Raw genomic sequence first — 23905 nt, forward strand, 5'->3', positions numbered from 1 at the left:
TGGGACTTTCTTAGTCATTAAAAAGTCTCTTTTGTTCTTTCTAGCCTTTTACTATGAAAAATTTCAAACAAATGGAAAGGTACATAGTATAAGGAATGCCCGTGTAACCATCACCCAGAATCAATGATTATCACATGTCCCTACACTTTGCTTCATCCATCTGTTTTTCCAGTTAGTTTTAAAAACATAACTTTATTTTTAAAGTTTAGAAAGCAGGGAATAATATAGAGTAAAAAGTTACTCTTACTCTCATCACTGGAGGTAGACAATTATTTCCATCCGTGATTTTTCAACAGTATGGCCTGTAGTCCAGCTTTGTCACATTTCTGTTTTTGGTCTTAGTTGTAATATCTTTGAGCCAGTTTCTGCGTAAGGCTCTGGCATATAGGGGAAGAGCCCTGACCTGGAATGCCAGACCATGGTCTCAGATTTCTTGGCAACCAGATCTGTGACTTTCACCTGTCTGGGCCTGATCTGAACAATAACGCCTTTGGACTCGATGTTCTCTCAGACCCTTCCAGCTTGGACATTCTGTGTCTGTCAAGGTACACAGGCACAGTGGGTTCATGTCCCCACAGGGTGGGCAGTTTGGGTTGACAGCTGCTGAAAGAACTTGGTGGCTCTCCTCAGCTCAGAGTCCTCTCCATCCTGAAATGATGACATCATCTCTCCTCCCCAGAACAGGAGGAGAGAAGCTGGGAGGCTATTGAGCAGTAGTCCCAGTGGCATTATGGAGGCCTGTACCCATCATATCTCTATAAAAGCCACCACATCTGACTTCATCTTGACAGACTCAGAAGATGGAGCTTGAAGTAGACACATCCAGCCCAGCTGTTTGAGCAACTTTCTCCCCAAAGCAGACGCCCTCACAGGGTCTCAACTTGGGGCCTGCTCTGTACACACACATGCCTCTCATTGTGATGGATGAAAACGCCCTGGGTATCACTTCTTTGCAGATGATTTTCTGAGATGAGCAAATGTCTGTGGGGCCTCCTAGCACCAAGCCTACAGTGGTTTCCTCTTGATTTGCCGTTGCTCCCAAAGTAAGACTCTTGTCCGATAAACTATAAAAAGAACCACAGGAAAGAGAAAAGATTATGTTTGCTTACAGCACACAAACAAAAATGCTGAGTCAACATTGTGTATTATCTTCTCAAATCTCAAACTGAGTAGCATCAACTTGTCTCCCCTGAGTGACAGTGTTCCTCCCACTGGGGCATTTGAAAGCTTGAACACAGGAGTACTGCTCACTGTGTCCTTGGTGTGTCTCAGTAGTCACTCGAATGAAAGAACAATGCTAATACAACTATTCTGGTGAAACAATTCTCTGAGATGGTTACTGAGCCCAGGTGCTTCTCGTGTGTCTAAAAGAGGTTAAGGTTCAACTGTAGTTTCTTAATTACATCAATCAGAGCCAGATTACAGCAAGGCCAGTTGTAGCCAAGACCAAAAAGCAGGTGAAACTGAGTTTTGGAGTCATCTGCTTTTTTTCCATAGCACCTGTATTAGTCAGCTAGGACTGTCGAAACAAAGTACCACAAACTGGGTGTGTCTTAAGACAACAGAAGTTTATACTCACAGTTCTGGGGAGAACAGGCTTTGGAATTTGGGGCAATGGATGGAAACTGGCCAAACAACAGAGGGACAAGGTATTCTTTGTGATTCACAACCTTCCCGTCCTGACCAAGATGGTTCCTGTCAGCAAGGCCTGTGGACACATGTTTGGCCTCATGCAAGGCACCTGCTCAGAGACATCAGCTACAAGGATGCTGGGCCCAAATCCAAGGATTAAGCTAGTGAGGCTAATGGAAAGTTCCATGAGGGTGAAGAAGTCAAGTACATGAGCTTGACCCACTTTGTGTGAGGTCAGCACTGATAACCTTGATCTTGTTTGCAAGGAATGTTCTCAGCCCCCTCCAGTGCTGCAGGTTACCAGTCTCCTGCCATCTGTGTGGGATCGGCTCATTTTAGGTGACTTATTTTAAGTCCAGTGTTTTCTGTGTTTGGTGATAGGATGGGAGGGAGAATGTGGGAAAAATAAGCCATTATTCAATTTCATTGGAAAATTAGCATTTGACATAAGTGTAATAAACATTAAGTTACATTGAACAGGCTGTACTTTTTCCTTGAAAAAAGATGTTTGAAATGGCTATTTTCAAAATGAAATAGTATATTATGTCTCTAAAGTGCCATTTTTCTTTTCAACTCATTTTTTCTCTCTTCCCCACCTTGACTCTTGTGTCTCATCCTGAAGTCCTCCCTTCTCTTTTGTTTTCAGTTTCTCTTGTTTCTGTTTCCTTCCCTCTGTAACTCAGTAGTTTCCTTACCCTGACAGGAATGGAATCATCTGGGGATTTAAAAAGTACCCACACCTAGACCCGATGCCTATAACCTGAGTTAGTCAGTCTGGGGTGAACCCGTCGTCTATAATCATAGCAGCTCCCAGAAGACTCTGGGATGCAGCGGAGAGGAAGCCCACAAGGCCCGGCCCGCGCGTCAGCCCTGCAGAAGGGCTGTGGTTCTCCAGTAGGGCTCTCCCAGCCTTTCCAGAGGACCCTTCAACTGCCTGTCTTTGAAAAACAACAAAATCTGTTTTCTAGAAATAAGCTCCCAGAGGGCAGCTGAACCATTAGTTCAGTGTCTGGCTAGAATGTGCCTGCCACCTGGTGGGCCACTGGTGCCACCTGGTGGTCATGAAATAAAGGTTGAAGGAATTAACGAATATTACCAACAAATTCAGTTAGCTTCATTTATTCAAAAATGAGAAACGTTTGCTTTTTTGTAAGGGTATAGTACATATTTTGTCCTGATTGTGTTATTTCTACTTATAAATATATCACATTTTGGTCCTAGCTACTGAAATAGCTGTTAAAGTTTACGTTAACATATTTTATATCTTTTCTATTTTGAAGATAACAACAGGGCCAATGACAGAATCTAGATACTTTGAGGCATACACTCTTTATTGAATGTTAATTTTTAAATTTAAAAAATCTTCTTTGTCAGATAAGGAATTCATGTAGAGAACCAAATTGAAAAGGAAAGTTCTCTTTTGTTTTTAAATATTTCCTGCCATGTAGCACAGAACAATCAGCCTCCACCTATGTTATTGAGGCCTCCAACACCTTACTCCTGCACAGCATTAAATGGTTCACAGATAGGTCATTTTCACAGTTGAAAGTTTGTTGTTGTGTGTGTTTGTTAGTACGGTAGGAGTTTACGATAAGTTGCTTAATTACCCTACGGTTTCATCTGTGGAACAGTGAAGACAGAACAGAGCCAGCTTTTTAGTTGTATGGAGAGGGCAGCTGCACAGAGACACCCAGGTTGTTGGTTGAACGTGGCTGTGTGCAGAAGTGTTTTGGAAAGATCTTGGCAGAGAAACTGCTCGCACAGCATCATGACTAGTAATAATCCTTTCTTTCTTCTTTTTCCCTTTGCCAGGAGGCCTTCTAATCTGTTTACCACGTGAGCAAGCAGCTCGGTTTTGTGCAGAGATAAAGTCCCCCAAATATGGTGAAGGTCACCAAGCCTGGATTATTGAGATCGTAGAGAAGGGCAACCGGACGGCCAGGATCATAGACAAACCTCGGATCATCGAAGTCGCCCCACAAGTGGCCACTCAGAGTGTGAACCCCACACCGTGTTGTAATCCAGCCTGAGTTACTTGATTTTGTTTTTAAATCGATCTACTTCCTTTATCATCATTTCAATTAAGACTATAAACAACAACCACAATCCCATTGTTTACTCATCTCGTGACCTGAGATCAATTCGTGAGTGGATGCAATTAATAAAATAAAATCCATTGCCTTTTTTTCTTGTTACAATAACTGAAGATGCACCTAATCCTGAGGTAGTTTCTAAATTGAGAATTATGTTTTTATCTGTTCATTCATTTTCAATCTTTAGACTCATTTCTGGCCACATAGGCTCTTTTTAAAGGTGCTTTCACATAGCACATCACACAGACATTCCAATCGTAGTGTCAACAGTAGTTGGTGTCTTTTCGTTTTATGGATATTTATCATTATCAGCCTGATCTTTTTGAAGTGTCTTGAGTGGTGTTCTGGAAAGACAGAATTGGTGAGTGACGCAGTGGTATCTCACTTTAGTATTGCAATAGTAAGAAAGCTGCGTGATTCCTTCAAGTCTTTGATTTGTAAAGCCTCATCTTCTAATTCAGAGCATCTCTGACCAGGACATTTCACAATAGTGCATTCAGTTAAAGAAGGTAAGTTTTTAACTCTGCATGGAAAGCACTTTGAAGACAAAAGGAAAGTTTATCTCTTTTTTTTTTGTAACCTGTTTAATATTTACTGTTTTCTTTTTGATAGTATTGACACAAATAATCAATAATCAGTCTATAGCAGAGAGTTTTATTTGAGTCAAGCTGAGGACTATAACCTGGGAGTGCAAAGTAGGCTGGGAGTGCAAAGTACTCTGGAGAAAAGTGGCTTTCAACACAGTTATATTCCAGTTTGCAACAAAGAGACATACATCATGCATGACAGGGGTACATTGTTTTAAGGTTTCAAGGAGATATTTTGTTACAGATTAGCATGTTCACAGAGAGCCAACATGACCCTTGTGTCATGGGAAGGAAAACTTATCTTTCAAAGAGGTACTGGTATTGGCTTCATAGGGAGGGAGGCATTCATCTTTATCTTCAAAAAGTACATTCTTTACTTTAGAGTAGCGAGTTAAAGCTTATGTAGAAGGTATGTATGATTGGCAGTTAAGGCAGGCTGCTCTTGTCAAAAACAGGTTTAGGCCAAATCAGGTTCAAACCAGAATGGCTTCCCCATGTACTTGAAAATATAAAAGTTTCTTATATCATTTCCCCTTACGATCAATAATCTTTGGAGAGAAAGCATTGGTGATCAAAATATCGTCCCTCGATGCCAGGGTGGCTGCTTCCTGCCCTGGGTCCATCATGTCTCTGAGTGGTTGGCTTTGTTTTGAACTGACCAGTGCAGTTACCTACATCGGGGAGAAACGGCCAAGTATAACTCACAGTCATTGAGGTACGCACCGACAGGCGAAGCATTTTTATAGGTTATACTATTTTCAATGAAGTCAAATTGTTTTTCAGGCATTGTATGTGTGCTTTTGTGATCACATACTTTATAACATTTATAGCACTGTTATAGTAACAATAATAAGAAATCAATAATGATATTTGAAGCAGCCAGGGAGGAGTAGTCATGAATTTAATGAGACAAGAAAAGAAGCCAAAAAATCCATTCCAGGTATTTTGGTAATTTCATACTAATTAAGTATTGGTTTGCCTCTTTCATCCACTGTTATGTGTACCTTATCTAAGTTTGGGCAGACTGGCTTAATATAGGATTAAGATCATCAGTCACCATTTGTAATGATCTTTCAGGCCAGTTAGATTTCATTGGAATTACATCCTGTGGTGGATGTAGTTCTAATTCCCAAAGCCTTTGATCATCAATATCAATAGTAGTGTAAGTCTTATTATTTTTAGGCAGTTGTATTTGACTAGGAAAGCCAGTATTACACCATGTACCAGTAAAGTTATGATAAAAAGTACTTTGATTATAATACAGGTCAGAAAGTACGAGAGAGGTATTTTGTAAACCTCCCAATGAAATTTCTCTTTATGCTTATACTGTAAATTTGTTTGCATGGGTGCTGTTGTTATAGGCCAAGTAGAAGTAAATCTGGGGCTCTATTGCTGTTCAGAGCACAGCCTCACACCTTGTCAGAATTAGCAAATTTGAGTGGATGGAGGGGTCCATCAGGAATTCTTTGATAAGGGTCATCTTCCCCTACAGGGAGAATTTGGGTAGAATTCGACATGTTCTCTGTTCCTACTAATTGAACATCATGGTTTGTTGTAAGATTAGGTACTAAACTGTGAATTGCAGGACCTTTAGCAAATTTCTGTAAGTTAGGTAGGTTATATAATTTCCGTGGATGTACATTTTGGGCTTCTGCCATGAGCAAGGAAGGCCATTGGCCCCTTGCTACTTCAGATTCTATTGGAATGAACATCTCTGAAAGCCCTTGTTCAGTTATAGTACATGCTGTCTTCCATTGTTGAGTATGGGCATTTTCTGTCACAATACATTCAGTTTGTTCCAAGCATCTTAATAATGGTAAATGACCCCAAGAAGATGAACATCCTTTACCTTCTTCTTGGAATAATAGTCCTTCTAAGTTACCTTTTTATATTAAAATTGTTTTTCTGAGTGTCCTTTTTCATTAATGGCAAACTCAGCCTGTCCAAGAACACCTAACCCTGATCCTATACTTCCTAAATCTCACTTTTCCCCTTGGGTCCTGTGCTGATTAACCCACCAACTATGTTGTTGCCATTGCAGGCTAATGGCTTTGGTGCAACTGGGACAAAGGTTTTGGACCCCAAAGTGAGGAGTTCCCCAGGCTAATGTTAAATAGGTAGTAGTAACACCTGAGTATAAATTTGTTTGTTATGCCATAAAGCTTCCCATAAACTTCCTGGTCTTATGGTAAGATTGAATTCAGGAGGGGGGTTAGGCAAGTGAGTCCAATATTGTCCAAGGTAGCAGGTGTAATACAACGGAGGAAAAGTGAGAATGACAGGGCTAGTCCTGAGTGTTGGTTGAGCGTCTACCTCAGATTTCCTTTGCTTCTTGGCCATGAGAGGGTGCTCTGGTTTTGGTTAGTTTCAATCACGTCTCACTGACAGGTGCAGCCATCCATTTAAAAGTGAGATCTGGATGCTTTTTTAGATGAGAAACAGGTATCCATGAATCAATGTCTTGTAATTTAGATGTGCGTGGGTCGTTTAAAAGTACCTGACATGACACCTTCCAGCGACGCTGGAGGGAATTCTTTCACTGATGTCTTTTCTAGTCTATGAAGTCTCCTGGCTCTAGACTGTGACCAAGGGGATCCTTTATGTTGGAATCTAGGAAAGCTTCTTTATCCTGTTGATGATAGGCTTGAGTATAAGACATTAGAGACTTAGAGTAGCTGGTCACACCAGCATAAGACAACAAGAGACTAGCAGAAGGTTGTGTACCAACAGACACTGACCTGCCAGTGACCATCCCATGTGGGGCCAGTTCATGTTTTCCGAGAGAGCACTTTGAACAGTTGATGAAGCCAAAGGCAATACCTTAGGCCAGGAAATCCAGTCTATAGGTATATAACAAAACCTCAAAGATAATCAACAAGACTAGAATCCCACATCTACAAAGGTGTAACATAATTTTTTCCACAATTACCCTCAGTTTTTACCAAAGATAATCATACCTTGAAAAACTTTGGGTTACTTTCTAGTACATTTAGAAATAATTTATGTTATCACTTACCTTAAGCCAATTAACAAGAGATCTTTCAGAATTTGTACCATCCAGAGGTAGAAAAATATCACATATGTATAACATACACATATAGACATACATAGATACAGAGGCAGATACAAGAAGAGACTTTAAATAGTTTTCATTGAATTTTTGCTCTGAATAAGGTACACTACAACACTCACTAATTAATAAAAGGTTAGATCAAAGCTGTATGTCTGGCAGTATTAAACAGCTCCTAACTCATTCTATGAGGCCAACATTACCCCAACCAAAACCAGACAAGGCCAACACAAAAAAAGAAAATTACAGGTCATTATCACCGATAAAAATAGATGCAAAAAGTCCTCAACAAAATATTAGTAAATCAATACAATACATTAAAATGATCATACACCATGATGAAGTGGGATTTATTCCAGGGATGCAAGCATGGTTCAACAAATCAAACAATGTGATACACCACATTAACAAAATGAGGAATAAAAATCATATGATCACCTCAATGGAAGCAGAGAAGCATTTGACAATATCCAACATCCATTTATGATAAACAACTCACACTAAAATGGATATAGAATGAAAGTAACTCAACATAATGAAGATCAATATGACAAACCCACATCGAACATCATACTCAACAGAGAAAAACTGAAAGCTCTTCTTCTGAAGACAGGAACCAGACAAGGATGCCCACTTTCACCACACTTGTTCAACATAATACTGCAAGTTTTAGCCAGAGCAAATAAGAAAAACATAAAGAAATAAAAGGGATCCAAATTGGAAAGGAGGAAGTAAAATTCTCTCTGTTTGGAGATGACAGGTTTCTACGTAGAGAAAGCCCTAAAGAATGCATGAGAAAACTTTTAGATATAATCAACAACTACAACGAAGTTTCAGGGTACAAAATTAACCCACCAAAATCTGTTGCATTTCTATAGACTAATAATGAAATAGCAGAAAGAGAAGTCGAGATTACGATCTCATTTACAATCAAAATAAAAAGAATAAAATTTCTAGGAATAAATTTTACCAAAAGAGTGAAAGACCTTTACACTGAAGACTAAAAGATATTATTGAAAGAAATCAAAGAATACTTAAAGAAATGAAAAGATATTCCAGGCTCATGGGTCAGAGGAACAAACATAGTGAAAATGTCCATATTTCCTAGAGCAATCTATGCATTGAATGCAACCCCAATTGGAAGCCCAATGACATTCTCCTTGGAAATAGGTCAAAGATTCATAAAACTTATATGGAACAACAAAAGACCCCAATTAGACAAAGCTATTCTGAGAAAAAGGAACAAAGCTGGAGGAATTACAATCCCTGACTTCAAAATATACTACAAAGCTATAGTAATCAAAACAGTGTGGTAGTGGCACAGAAACAAACACACAGAACAACGGAACAGAATTGAGAGCCCAGAAACAAAACCACGCATCTACGGACTTCTAATCTTTGACAAAGGAGCCAAGACCATGCAATGGAGAAAAGAAAGTATCTTCACTAAATGGTGTTGGGAAAACTGGACAACCACATGCAAAAGAATAAAAGTACTCCATTATCTTACACCATACACAAAAATTAACTAAAAATGGATTAAAAACTTAAATGGAAGACCTGAAACCATAAAACTCCTAGAAGAAAATATAAGCAGTACACTCTTTGACATCATTCTTAGCAGTATCTTTTTGAATACCATGTCTCCTCAGGCAAGGAAAACAAAAGAAAAAATAAACAAATGGTACTACATCAGAATAAAAAGTTTCTGCAGGCAAAGGAAACTACGAACTAAAGGAAAAGACAACCCACAAACTTGGAGAAAATATTTGCAAATCATATATCCAACAGGGGGTTGATTTCCAAAATATACGAAGCACTCATACAACTCAACAACAAAAACACAAACAACTCATCACAAATGGGGGGCCAGCCCAGTAGTGCACCGGTTAAGTTCGCACATTCCACTTTGATGACCCAGGGTTCACTGGTTCACATCCTGGGTGTGGACATGGCAGTGCTTGGCAAGCCATGCTGTGGCAGGCATCTCACATATAAAGTAGAGGAACATGGGCACGGATGTTAGCTCTGGGCCAGTCTTTCTCAGAAAAAAGAGGAGGACTGGCAGCAGATGTTAGCTCAGGGCTAATTGTCCTCAAAAAAAAAAAAAAGAATGGACAGAAAATATGAACAGATATTTTTGCAAAGAGCATATACAGATGGCCAACATGAAAAGATGTTCAATATCACTAATTATTAGGGAAATGCAAATCAAAAGTACAGTGAGATATCACCTCACACTAGTCTAATTAGCAAGATAAAAATAACAAATGTTGGAAGGGATCTGAAGAAAAGGGAACCCTCATTCATGCTGGTATGAATGTAAACTGGTAAAGCCACTATGGAAATCACATGAAGATTTCTCAGAAAATTAAAAGTAGAAATACCACACGATCCAGCTATCCCACTACTGGATATTTACCCAAAGCACTTGAAATGAATAATTCAAAGAGACTTATGCACCCCTATGTTCATTGCAGCATTATTCACAATAACCCAGACGTCGAAGTACCCCAAATGCCCAACCACTGATGTATGGATAAAGAAGATGTGGTATATCTACACAATGGAATATTACTCAGTCATAAAAAAGACAAAATTGCCCCATTTGAAACAATATGGAAGAATCTTGAGGGTATTATTTTAAGTGAAATAAGCCAGACAAAGGCAATGTATGATTTCAGTCATATGTGGAAGACACATAAACACATGGATAAAGAGAACAGATCAGTGGTTGCTGGAGGAGAAGGGGGTGGGGGATTGGCAAAAGGGGTAAAGGGAGCAGATGTATGGTAATGGATGAAAACTAGAATTTTGGTGGCGAGCACAAAGCAATCTATACATAAAGTGGTAAATAATAATGCACACCTGAAATTACGCAATGTTATAAACCATTATGACCTCAATAAAATAATAGAAATAGAAATAAAAATACAAATGTTCACATCCATTAAAAAAAGACTTCCTGCTTTTGTTAGGTGTCATTAAATCTCAGAGATATCACAAGGCCATCAATGTTTAAAAAGCATCTCCAAGGCTCCTCCAAAGATAAACAGAACTACCATATAACCCAACAAGTTTACTCAAAGGTAGATACCTAAGAGAATTGGAACAGGAACAAATGAATGGGTAAAGAAAATGTGAGATACATAGATAGATGAATGTAAACATATGGATGTATGTTATTCAGCCATAAAAAGGAATGAAGTTCTGATACAGGTTACAACATGAATGAACCTTCAAACATGCTAAGTGAAATACATGAGACACAAAAGGACAATATTGTGTGATTACCCTTCTATAAACTATCTAGAATAGGCAAATTTGTAGAGACAAACATATTAGTGGTGACCAGGGCTGTGGGAGGGGGAGATATTGCATAATGGGTACAGAGTTTCTGTTTGAGATGATGAAAGTGTTTTGGAAATAGATAGTGGTGAAGGTTGCTCATCACTGTGAAAGCACTAACTGCCACTGAATTGTACACTTAAATATCATTCAGATGGTAAATTTCCGGTTATGTATATTTTACTGCATTTTTAAAAAAAAATATTTCTGAAATATGTTGGGAGGACAAGAAGTCGTAACAGAAGAAGATAATACGAAGGATTCAAAGCCAAAATGTATTCCTCACCTCTCATTTTTCAAATGTGGGCTTTACCAAACAGCCTGGGAACTTGTCTTTGTTTCTACTGAAACACATCCTCTGTGGCACTGAGCTAACAGGACAGGCTAGTGGCTTCAGGGTGTGGAGAAAATGGGTGCCCGTGAGAGCCAGGTGTCCTTAACAGGAAGGGGCCCTTGTTACCACTGGATGTTCAGACACCGTGGTTGCTGGGAATGTTGCCTTCCTCTGTGAGCTTGGAGTTGGTGCTGTCCTTGGTGCAGAAAATCCCCTTAGGGACTTGGTCCGCAAGGACAGCCTGGAGTTCACAGCGTCAAGCCCAGGCTGGAACTTTTTGTGTTAGCCACATCTGTTTAGAGCTTTCTCGGGCTGGTAGACCAGCTACTCTTTGCCAATATTGAGAGCATGATATTGACATCGAAGTTGGTTTTTCCTCCCAAGTCTCTTCTTAGACCATTTCACTCAGACGAAGTGAAGGCTTCCCTGATGAAGACCTAAGAGCTGTATTACTAGAATTGGCTCTCAGAAATGCTACCATATATTGTTGATGCAAAACTCAATGCACTCTGAGTTTCAAAGCATTCACTTCTGCTTGGGTAATGACTTAATTGAATGTAAGAATCTGGTTTAACACACTTCAGTGATTCACCAACCACCTTTATTAGTTGCTGCCCTAAGTTAGTTTTCCTTAACACAGTAATATTTCACTTTACTGTTTTGACATCCATAAGGCAACATCACTTCACTGCAACACTACCCATGTGCAAATGAGTACCTGATACATGCATCCTGATGTTGTGAACAATGATAGAAAAGATTACATCATCTCTTTAAGACACCATTTCCTTAGACACCTGGTTTCATCTTGATTTTCTTTAAAAGAGTTAAGGGTTCTTTCAAAGGTAGATTCTTTCTCCTTTCACTAGTCATGCTTACAATTCCCAAACACCCTGCAAATAATGCCAAATAGAAAGAGCTTATGGGACAACTCTATTTGTCCATTCACCATAAGATGAACTAGATTCTAGCACCTAAAAATTGTTAAATATATATTTAAAAAACTCCTTCATAGTCATGTCAGTTAGTAAACAAAGCATATTCCTAGTCTCCAATCAGTTTACTTGCCAACATCTAAAATGGTGTTAAATAAACTAAGACGGTGAGTCCCCAGTCTGTCAGGCCTGTTTCAGGTGGCATTCTTGTAATCACAGGTATCCAACTGGCTGAGTCGAAGTTTGCTCAGAAATAAACAGTTCCCTGGCCAATTTTCTGCTTTCCGTTCCTGCTGACCCCATCCTGCCTGGTGCACGCCTGACTAGACACATCATGAAAATGACGTCCTGGGTGACTGGTTTGTTCTTTTGTTTTCTTTGTTCTTGAGAAAACAATTCATGCTTCATTATTTATTTCTTATTTCTGGTTTATTTTTGAGGAAACAGCAAGAAATGGTGGGAAACAGAACTTGGAATTCGAATTGACTCTGAAATCTAACTCTGTCACTCACATAGCTCAGGCCAACCTCTGGCATCTTTGTTTTCTCATTAAGACCACACAGCCATAAGGACTACTCCATTGGGTTTTGGTGAAGAAAACAGAAAAAGGTATATGAGACTGCTCTCATACCTTACAGAGAGCTAGACAATAGAAGCCAGTGTTGTTATTCTAAGTAAAGTTGATAAACTGTAACTTAAAGAAAATGAAAATAAACAAAAGAGGACTAGATGTCATCACGATGGCAGTGTAAGCAGACTCTGAACTCATCCTCTCCCATGAACACAACCAGGTTACAACTATTTTTGGAAAAATTAGCCTGGATAGAAAACTGAAAACTGGATAAAAAGAATCCCCACAACAAGGGACAGTCCTGACTAAGGCGGAAGAGGCAGAAATTCCTGCTGGTGAGGAAAAAAGCCACCTTTGGGAGCAGCGGAGCCTCTCATCTGGCCAGGTGGGAGACACCCTAAGGTACACAGCCCTCTCTGGAGGAGTGAGTTCCGGAGCGGGGGCCAATACTGCTCTGAGCATACATCAGACTCAGCCCAACTGAGATGAGGGTCTTACTATCTGGCCTCGCTGGGTATTAACTGCAGCGAGGATACCCCTAGAGAAGCTATCGGCTGAAAGCCGAAAAGACCCGGGCCTTAAAGGGCCCACTCACAAAGTCACTCATTGCAGCAACCTAAAACCACCAGAGAGAGTGCTGACAGTCCTTTGGTGAAATGAGACTCACCTTGTGGGCCCTGGGGTCATTTTGGTCAGAAGAGGGACCTCTCCAGAGACTGAGACATTGGTGGGGGCCATTGATCTGAATTGGTCCACGTCTGCTGACACAGACCCCGGTGGGCACCAGTGAGGTTCATCCCTTGGCCTGTTAGCCCAGGCATCTGCCGCACCCACTAGAGCACAGATTTAATCCAGTTCAGCCAGGGCAGGCAGGCCACCCTAGGGACTGGCCCCACCCAATAGTAAGCCCTCAGGCTACTTTTTGACCTAAATCGACTGGGTGGCTTGATCCTCTACAGACAGGTGAGTGTGTCTGCCTCTGTGGGGCAGGGCCTGTGTGAGGACCAGGTGAACTGTCGGGGGCATTGGTGGAGAGGTGGGGGCCTCTGCAGTGTGGCATTGGGGTACACTCCAGAGGGTTTGGAAGTGTGCATGGACCAGGACTGTATTGACAGTGTGTGTGGTCCTGTGGGGGGTGAGGCTTATCAGCAGCAGAAGACCTGTGCTTCACAAATAGCCATAGAAAGGATCAGTCCCACCTTCCAAAGCCTGAAACAATTGAGTGCTCCCATGCCAGGGGCCAGCCACATGCAGCTGCACTCCTAAGAGAACTGACAACAGCCTTGTAGTCCTGAGGCCTATAGCAACTGTAAGCCCCTGAGCCTAGCAACCAACTACACTGGGTACCAACCCAATTAAGAGGAAAACTGCAATAGGAGTGTGCTGATAGACTTTGTAGCCAATGGTGCTGAGGCTTCCCAAACTGGATTTACAAACAGCTGGCCAGGGAAGGAAAGACTAAACTCCCTGTGTACCTGCAGTAAGAGCAACCCTGCCACAGCAGAAAAACACAAGTAGCCCACAAAGGGGCACTCCTGGATCATTCGGACCGGTGACGAGAGGGAAGCACACTGCTGGGCCTCATAAGGCATCTCATACATAAGGCCACTTCTCCAAGATCAGGAGACATAGCCGACTCACCTAATACACAGAAATAAGCACAGAGAAAGAGGCATAATGAGGAGACAAAGGAATACTTTTCAAGCTAGAGAACAGGACAAAACCCCAGGAAAAGGACTAATGAAACAGAAATAAGTAACCTACTCAAGGAAGAGTTAAAACAAACTACCATGAGGATGTTCACAGATATTGGGAGAAGACTGGATGAACACAGTGAGCTCATCAACAAAGAATTGGAAAATATGAAAAAGAACCAATCAGAAATGAAGAATACAATACTGGAAATGAAAAATTCACTAGAGGGACTCAATAGCAGAGTAGAGGATGCAGAAGAATGGATCAGCAAGCTACACAAAAGACTAGAGGAAATCACCCAAGCTGAAAAGAAAAAAGAAAAAAGAATTAGACAGAAGAACAGTCTAAGGGAACTCTGGGACAATGTGAAGTGTGCCAACATTCATATTACAGGTGTCCCAGAAGGAGAAGAGAGAGAAAAAGGGGCAGAAAATTTATTTGAAGAAATAATAGATGAAAATTTTCCTAACCTAAGGAAGGAAACAGACATCCAAGTACAGGAAGCACAGAGAGTTCCAAAGAAGATAAGCCCAAAGAGGCCCACACCAAGACATATTATAATTAAAATGTCCAAATTAAAGATAAAGAGAGAATCCTAAAAGCAACAAGAGAAAGGCAACAAGTGACATACAAAGGAAAGCCCATAAGGCTATCAGCGGACATCTCAGCTGAGATCCTACAGGTGAGAAGAGAATGGCATGCCATATTTAAAGTGCTAAAAGGAAAAAACCTACAGCCAAGAATACTCTATCCATCAAGGTTGTCATTCAGAATGGAAGGAGAGATAAAGAGCTTCCTAGACAAGCAAAAATTAAAGGACTTTATCACCAAGAAACCAGTTCTACAAGAAATGCTGAAGGGACTTATTTAAGTGGGAAAGTGATGACCACAAATAGAGATAAAAAAATTATCAAAAAACAAAAGACCACCCAAAAAACCAGGCAATAAAATCACATCTAAAGGTAAAAATATAGTAAAGGTAGCAGATAACTACCTATGAAGAGAAGATGAAGGTTAAAAGACAAATGTACTAAAATCACCTGTTTCAATGATAAGAGGGTAATGAGTAGGCACACACTAAACAAGAGACTATATATGATTTCAAAAACATAAAATGTGGGAGGAGGGGAGTGAAAAAGTAGAACCTTTAGGAAGAGGTCAAGCTAAAGAGTCTATCAACTCGATATAGACTGTTATATTCATAGGATATTAAATAGGATCCTCATGGTAATCACAAATCTGAACCTATAATAAGTAAGCAAAAAAGTAAGACAAAAGAAATTCAACACATTACTAAAGAAAGCAATCAAACCGCAGGGGAGAGAGCAAGAGAAAAAGAAAGGAACAGAGAAGAACTACTAAAACACCCAGAAAAAAGGTAACAAAATGGAAATAAATACATATTTATCAATAGCTACTTTAAATGTCAATGGACTAAATGCTCCAATCAAAAGGCATAGGGTGGCCAGTTGGATAGAAAAACAAGACCCACATATATGCTGCATACAAGAGATACACTTCAGACCTAAAGACACTCACAAACTGAAAGTGAAAGGATGGAAAAAGATATTTCATGCAAATGGGAAAGAAAAGAAAGCGGGGGTACCAATACCTATATAAGACAAAATAGACTTTAAAACAAAAATTGTAACAAGAGACAAAGACGGGCACTACATAATGATAAAGGGAACAACCCGACAAGAAAATATAACACTTGTACATATCTTTGGACCCATCATAGGAACACCTAAATATATAAAGCAATTATTAACAGACATAAAAGGAGAAATAGTAACACAATAATAGTAGAGGATTTTAACATTCCACTGACACCAATGGATAGATCCTCCAAACAGAAGATCAATAATGAAACACTGGCCTTAAACGACATATTTGACCAGATGGACTTCGTAGAGATATATATAGAACATTCCGTCTAAAAACCACAGGATACACATTCTTTTCAAATGCACATGGAACATTCTACAGGATTGATCACCTATTAGGCCACAAAACAAGTCTCAATAAATTTGAAAAGATTGAAATAATACTGTGCATCTTTTCTGACCACAAAGGTATGAAACTAGAAATCAACTACAGGAAGAAAGCCAGAAAAGCCACAAAAATGCAAAGATTAAACACAATGCTACTGAACAACAACTGGGTCAATGAAGAAATCAAAGGAGAAATCAAATAATTCCTGGACACAAATAAAAATGAAAATACGACATGCCAAAATCTATGGGATACAGCAAAAGCGGTTCTAAGAGGGAAGTTTATAACAATTCAGGCCTACCTCAACAAAGAAGAAAACTCCCAAATAAACAATCTAACAGTGCATGTAAAGGTACTGGAAAAAGAAGAACAAACAAAGCCCAAAATTGGGAGGAGGAAGGAAATAATAAAAATCAGAGCAGAAATAAATGAAATAGACACTAAAAAACAATAGAAAAAATTAATGAAACCAAGAGCTGGTTCTTTGAAAATATAAAAAAAATTGACAAACCATTAGCTAGACTCACCAAGAAAAGAGAGAGAAGGCTCCAAGAAATAAAATCAGAAATGAAAGAGGAGAAATTACAATGGACACCTCAGAAATACAAAAGATAATAAGAGAATACTATGAAAAGCTATATGCCAACAAATTGCATAATATAGAAGAAATGGATAAATTCTTAGAAACATACAACCTTCCAAAACTGGACCAAGAAGAAGTAGAGAATTTGAATAGACCGATCACCAGTAAGGAGATCGAAACAGCAATCAAAAACCTCCCAAAAAATAAAAGTCCAGGACCAGATGGCACCTCTGGTAAATTCTACCAAACATTCAAAGACAACTTAACACCTATATTTCTCAAACTATTCCGAAAAATTGAAGAGGAGTCGAGGCTTCCTAACTAATTGTACAAAGCCAACATTATCCTGATATCAAAACCAGACAAGGACAACACAAAAAAAGAAAATTACAGGTCAATATCACTCATTACCATCAATGCAAAAATCCTCAACAAAACTATAGCAAATTGAATACAACAATACTATGAAAAGATCATACATCATGATCAAGTGGGTTTCATCCCAGGGATGCAGGGATGGTTCAACATCCACAAATCTATCAACATGACAGACCACATTAACAAAATGAAGAATGAAAATCACAAGATCATCTCAATAGATGCAGAGAAAGCATTTGACAAGATTCAGCATCCATTTATGATAAAAACTATAAATAAAATGGGCATGGAAGGAAAATACCTCAACATAATAAAGGCCATATATGAGAAACCCAAAGCTAATAGCATTCTCAATGGAGAAAAAGTGAAAGCTATCCCTCTAAGAACAGGAACCAGACAAGGATGCCCACTTTCATAACTCTTATTTAACATAGTATTGGAAGTCCTAGCCAGAGCAATCAGGCAAGAAAAAGAAATAAAAGAGATGCATATTGGAAAAGAAGAAGTGAAACTGTCACTCTTTGCAGACAACATGATTTTATATATAGAAAACCCTAAAGAATCCACAAAAAAAGTTTAGAAATAATAAATGAATACAGTCAAGTCGCAGGATACAAAATCAACACACAAAAATCGGTTGCATTTCTATACACTAGCAATGAAGTAGCAGAAAGAGAAATTAAGAATACAATCCCATTTACAATTGCAAAAAAAGGAATAAAATATCTAGGAATAAACTTAACCAAAGAGGTGAAAGATCTGTACACCAAAAACTATAAAACACCGTTGAAAGAAATTGAAGAAGACACAAAGAAATGGAAAGATAGTCTGTGCTCTTGAATTGGAAGTATTAACATAGTTAAAACGTCAATAGTTCCTAAAGCAATCTATAGATTCAACGCCATCCCTATCAAAGTTCCAACAGCATTTTTCCCAGAAACAGAACAAAGAATCCCAAAATTTATATGGAACAACAAAAGACCCTGAATAGCCAAAGGATTCCTGAGAAAAAAAGAACAAAGCTGGAGGTATCACACTTCCTGATTTCAAAATATACTGCAACACTATAGTAACCAAAACAGCATGGTACTGGCACAAAAACAGACACACAGATCAATGGAACAGAATTGAGAGCCCAGAAATAAACCCACACATTTGTGGACAGATAATATTTGACAAGGGAGCCAAGAGCATGCAATGGAGAAAGGAGAACCTCTTCAATAAATGGTGTTGGGAAAACTGGACAGCCACATGCAAAAGAATGAAAGTAGACCATTACCTACACTATGCACAAAAATCAACTCAAAATGGAATAAAGACTTGAATGTAAGACCCGAAACCATGACACTTCTAGAAGAAAACAGGCAGTATGCTCTTTGACATAGTCTTAGCAGCATATTTTCAAGTACCATGTCTGACTGAGTGGGAGAAAAAGAAAAAAATGAACAAATTGGACTACATCAAACCAAAAATCTTCTGCACAGCAAAGGAAACCATCAACAAAATGAAAAGACAACCTAACAGTTTGGAGAAGATATTTGCAAACCATATATCAGATAAGGGGTTAATATCCAAAGTATACAAAGAACTCATACATCTCAACAACCAAAAAAAAAAAACAACGATCCAATTGAAAAATGGGCAAAAGATCTGCACAGAGATTTCTCCAAAGAAGATATACAGATGGCCAACAGGCATAAGGAAAGATGTTCAACATCATTAGCTATCAGGGAAATGCAAATCAAAACTACAATGTGATATCACCTCAGTCTGGTCAGAATGGTTATAAGTAACAAGACAGGAAACAACAAGTGTTGGAGAGGATGTGGAGAGACGGGAACCCTAGTACACTGCTGGTGGGAGTGCAAACTGGTGCAGCCACTATGGAAAGCAGTATGGAGTATCCTCAGAAAATTAAGAATAGATCTACCTTATGATCCAGCTATTCCATTGCCAGGTATTTATGCAAAGAACGTGAAAACACAAATGCATAAAGATACATGCACCCCTATGTTCACTGCAGGATTATTCGCAATAGCTAAGACTTGGAAGCAACCTAGGTGCTCATCAAGGGATGAATGGATAAAGAAGATGTGGTATATATACATGATGGAATACTACTCAGCCATAAGAAATGATGAAATCTGGCCACTTGTGACAACATGGAGGGACTTTGAGAGTATTATGCTAAGTGAAATGAGTCAGAGGGAGAAAGTCAAATACCGTATGATCTCACTCATAAGTAGAAGATAAAAACAACGACAAGCAAACACATAGCACTGGAGATTAGATTGGTGGTTACCAAAGGGGAAGAGGGGAGGGGAGAGGGCAGAAGGGGTGATGAGGCTCCCATGTGAGGTGATGGACTATGTTTAGTTTTTGGGTGGTGAACATGATGTAATCTACACAGAATTCAAAATATATTACGATGTATATCTGAAAGCTATATACTGTTATAACCCAATGTTACTGCAATAAAAAAATAAATATAAAAAAAGAAAATGATCAAATCTTATTAGCTGGGGTCTGGAAGTACAACTTTTAGGTTTCCAACATTTCAAGGATCAGTATTCAACAAAACTTAAGGAAAGACAACTGGAAACAACTGGAAACCTCTTCAATATCTATCCATGTTTCAATAACTCAGTATCCTACAGCCATACAATGCTTACTAACTAAGAGTAAAAACTAATGGGGATATTTCTACCATAAAACCTGATAGGAAATTATGTCCAAGATATCTTAGTAAAAAGAAACAAGTTGTACAATCATATGTGCAGCATATTCTAATTTTTAAAAAGACTTTCTCTCACTTGGTATTTCTCTTAGTTTTCCTCACCTCAATTATTTTATACCCTGGAAATTCTCTTTCATTCTTCCCTTAAAATTGTCAAAACTGCTGTGAAAACACTATGGCTGCATGCAAGGCAATCTGATCACCTGAGGAAAGTACATGCTGGTATAGTATGGATGTCGTCCACCTGCCACCCGTCACAATGTCTGTAATTGCCTTCTGTGAGTGGCTCACCCAAAACAGAAACAAGGCTGCGTATCTACCTGTATGGAAGCTGCACAGGTTATACGTGGAGAGAAAGAAGAAAGGAAATGTGGTAAATATCAACAACTTCACGTTGCTAGGACGATCCATTCTGCTATTTCTTCAAGTTTCTGTATTTAAAATTTTTCAAACTAAAAAGTTGGGAAAAGAAATAAACGTCACCTGGACCTTAAACACCTCAAAACTTCTTGGTGTAAGTGGATTTACTAGACCGATTTGACTGGTTTGGGGGATAATGGCCACTCAATTTTAAGACGTTTAAAGTTGTCCAGGTGAACTGTCCTATTCTAATATCTGAGAAATGATTTACAAATATATGTCTTTCTGATTCATTTGCATTGTTTCTTGATGTGCTGGAATAAAATCTAGCTTTTATTTAAAAAATAAAAGCAGGAGACTTCAACTAGTATAATTTCCTTAATGTTTTAAAATGGGCCAAAGTAAGAATACGTTCTACACACCAATTTTGCGTAACTCTGTTTTAAGAGCTAGGCAAGGGGCCGGCCCCATGGCCGAGTGGTTAAGTTTGAGCGCTCCACTATGGCAGCCCAGGGTTTCTCTGGTTTGGATCCTGGGCACGGACATGGTACTACTCATCAGGCCACATTGAGGCTGCATCCCCACATACTACAATTAGAAGGACCCACAACTAAAATATACAACTATATACTGGGGGATTTGGGGAGAAAAAGCAGAAAGAAAAAAAAATTGGTAACAGTTTCAGGCAAGGAGACATCTCATCAACCCTTGCACTAGGATCTGCACTATTTCCCCTTCAGGCCCAGCAAGAACATTGTGCTTGGACGGCCATGGAGCACATTGACGGGAACCATGGCTGTCTGGCTGTGTTCCCAGGCTCACACAAACGCTCCCTGAAGACACAGGATTATCCCCAGTGGGAGGCAGTTCTGCCTAGGGGCTGAGTCTTGATCAGAATCTTTTATTGTTTTGATTTCACACAGTACCATAAAGAGCTTTACCAATGAAATGAAAGAAATTTATTTTCTTTCAGATCAAAACATTGTTCTAGGATTTCGAATGAGGTCAGGGAAAATTGAAGGATGTCAGATAAAATAATGACCATTTTTGTTCTTTCAACAGGTGTTTGAAAGCCAACCAACATGGGCAACTTTGGTAGGTGCTGGTAGGACCTGAGATTATAAAACCTCATTGCAGAATAAGATATAAACATGGCCTCTCCAGATGTGTGTCACAAGTGCCAAGCAAGTCTTACATCGACTGATGGCCCTCAGAGTAAGGAAGAGGGAGGGTTCATCTCCTCCAGCTGGAGAGACCAGTAGAGGCTCTGAGGAGCCACCACTTCTATTTGTGGCTGTTCTACAGTTTGTCAATTCAGCTGCTGATGCTGGAGGATTATTAAATGCTTTGGGGCCCATGAGTGGTGAGATCAAATCTGTTTGTTGATAATCTTGGGGTCTGGGGCAGGATGTATTGGAGGTATAGGAGTCCAGATGCAGAGTAACCAGAGAGGAGATGATTAGCATTTTAGGTATAAGACAACAAGGTCCTGAAACCCCATAATGGTGGTCAGAATGGAGAGAGCATTTGTTGTTAAGTCAGGACGAATGAATGTGGTTCTGGAAGAAGTAAAGAACATGGCTTTAAGGACTTCTGTCTCAATTACAGACATACCTCATTTTTTGTGCTTCACTTCATTGCTCTTTGCAAATGTTGCATTTTCACAAATTGAAGGTTTGTGGCAACCTTGCATGGAGCAAGTCTATTGGCGCCATTTTTCTAACAACATCTATTCATTTCCTGTCTTTTTGTCAAGTTTTGGTAATTATCCCAATATTGAAAACTTTTTCATTATTATTCATTATGATAATCTGTGATCTTAATTTTACTTTTGTAATTGTTTCGGGTCACCATGAACCATGTCCATATAGGACCCCAAATTTAATCGATAAATGTTGTGTGTGTTCTGACTGCACCACCAACCAGCTGGTCCCCCATCTCTCTCTCATCAGGCCTCCTTGTTCCAGGAAACACAACAGTATTGAAATTAGGCCAATTAATGACTCTACAATGTCCTCTAAGTGTTCAAGGGAAAGCAAAAGTCACTTGTGTCTCACTTTAAATCAAAACATAATAATGATTAAGCTTAGTGAGGAAGGCATGTCAAAAGCTGGGGTAGCCCCAAAGCTACACCTCTTGTGCCATGCAGTTAGCCTTGTGATGCCAAGGAAAAGTCCTTGAAGGAAATTAAGACTTCTACTCCAGTGAACACATGAATGAGAAGAAAGGGATACAGTCTTATTGCTGATGTGGAGAAATTTTTAGCGGTGTGGATAGAAAATCAAACCAGCCACAACATTCCCTTAAGCCAAAGCCTAATCCAGAGCAAAGCCCTAAATCTCTTCAATTCCATGAAGGCTGAGAGAGGTAAGGAAGCTGCAGAAGAAAGGTTGGAAGCTAGCAGAGGTTGTTTCATGAGGTGGAAGGAAAGAAGCCACCTCCATAACATAAAAGTGCAAGGTGAGGCAGCAAGTGCTCATGCAGAAGCCACAGCAAGTCATCTGGAAGCTCTAGCTAAGGTAACTCATGGCGGTGGCTACACTAAACAACAGACTTTCACTGTAGACCAAACAGCCTCACACTGGAAAATACCATCGAAGACTTTCACTGCTAGGAGAAGTCAATGCCTGGCTTCCAAGTTTCAAAGGACAGGCTGACTCTCTTGTTAAGGACAAATGCAGCAGATGACTTTAAGTTGAAGTCAGTGCTCACTTACCATTCCGAAAACCCTAGGGTCCTTAAGAATGATGCTAAATCTACTCTGCCTGTGCTCTACAAATGGAACAACAAAGCCTGGATGACAGCGTATCTGTTTACAAGGTGGTTTCCTGAATATTTTAGCCCACTCTTGAGAACTGCTGCTCAGAGAAAAGATTCCTTTCAAAACATTACTGCTCTCTGACAAAGCACCTGGTCACTCAAGAGCTCTGATATATAGACGCACAATGAGATTAATGTTGTTTTCCTGCCTCCTATGACAACATTGATCCTGCAGCCCATAAATCAAGGAGTAATTTCAGCTTTCAAGTCTTATTTAAGAAATACATTTCACAAGGCTATAGCTGTCATGGAGTGATTCCTCTGATGGATTTGGGCAAAGTCAGTTGAAAACCTCCTGGAAGGGATTCCCCATTCTAGATGCCATTAAGCACATTCATGATTCATAGGAAGAGGTCAAAATAACAACATTACCAGGAGTTTGGAAGAAGTTGATTCCAACCCTCATGGATGACTTTGGGGGGTTCAAGACTTCTGTGGAAGAAGTAACTGCAGATGTGGTGGAAATAGCAAGAGAACTAGAATTAGAAGTGGAGCCTGAAGATATGATGTAGTGCTGCAATTTCATGATCAAATTTTAGCAGGTGAAGAGTTACTTATGGATGAGCAAAGACAGCTGTTTCTTGAGATAGAATCTACTCCTAGTAAAGCTGCTCTGAAGACTGTTGAAATGACAACAAAAGATTTAGAATACTGCATAAACTTAGTTGACAGAGCAGTGGCAGGGTTTCAGAGGATTAATTCCAGTTTTGAAAGAAGTTCTACTTTGGGTAAAATGTTATCAAACAGCATTGAGTGATACAGGGAAA

The 23905-nt window shown here is 39.5% G+C and overlaps 1 pseudogene; it reads left to right on the forward strand.

Annotated features, from left to right (window-relative positions):
• The first annotated feature begins 1688 nt into the window (after nucleotides 1-1688).
• The window catches only part of LOC124248723 (phytanoyl-CoA dioxygenase, peroxisomal-like), a 28051-nt pseudogene continuing 5834 nt past the window's right edge, over nucleotides 1689-23905 (forward strand).

This window comes from Equus quagga, chromosome 12 (genome assembly GCF_021613505.1).
Source record: "Equus quagga isolate Etosha38 chromosome 12, UCLA_HA_Equagga_1.0, whole genome shotgun sequence".
Classification (NCBI taxonomy): domain Eukaryota; kingdom Metazoa; phylum Chordata; class Mammalia; order Perissodactyla; family Equidae; genus Equus; species Equus quagga.